A 512-nucleotide genomic window follows, 5' to 3' on the forward strand; every position below is an offset into this window, starting at 1 on the left:
TTGCATTATTTGTTTCAGAGGTACAGATCTGAGATTCAACAGTCTTGCACAATTCACAGCGCTTACCAGAGCACATACCCTCCGCAGTGTCTATCACCCAGTCACCCATCCCTCCCACCCCACCCCCCAGTCCAGCAACCCTCAGTTTGTTTCCTGCAATTAAGAATTCCAATGAGAAAGAATTCTTAACCACACAAGAAAGAGAATAAAGAAACAGGGAGCTAAGGATTCCCCTTGACGAAAATTCAAAAACTTCCTCCAGTAATAATTGCATCTGTTTGTGGCAAGGATTTGTATTATGTCTGTATATTCCCATGCCTTGCACGACTGGCTGTGTAATTAAGTGTTAGAGTGTATGGACAGAATTCACAAATCTTTCTCCAGCACTCTCAGCCACTAGGAGTGAAAGCGGGCTGCCGCTGAGCTCAGGGCTGGGCTTTGCGGGGGGCGGTGCTCTGCAGGACAGGCGCAAGGCCACTGAGGCTCTGCCAAGGCAGTCACTGCAATGATCA

This window comes from Leptonychotes weddellii, chromosome 5 (assembly GCF_054177405.1).
Source record: "Leptonychotes weddellii isolate Sample4059 chromosome 5, ASM5417740v2, whole genome shotgun sequence".
Taxonomy (NCBI): domain Eukaryota; kingdom Metazoa; phylum Chordata; class Mammalia; order Carnivora; family Phocidae; genus Leptonychotes; species Leptonychotes weddellii.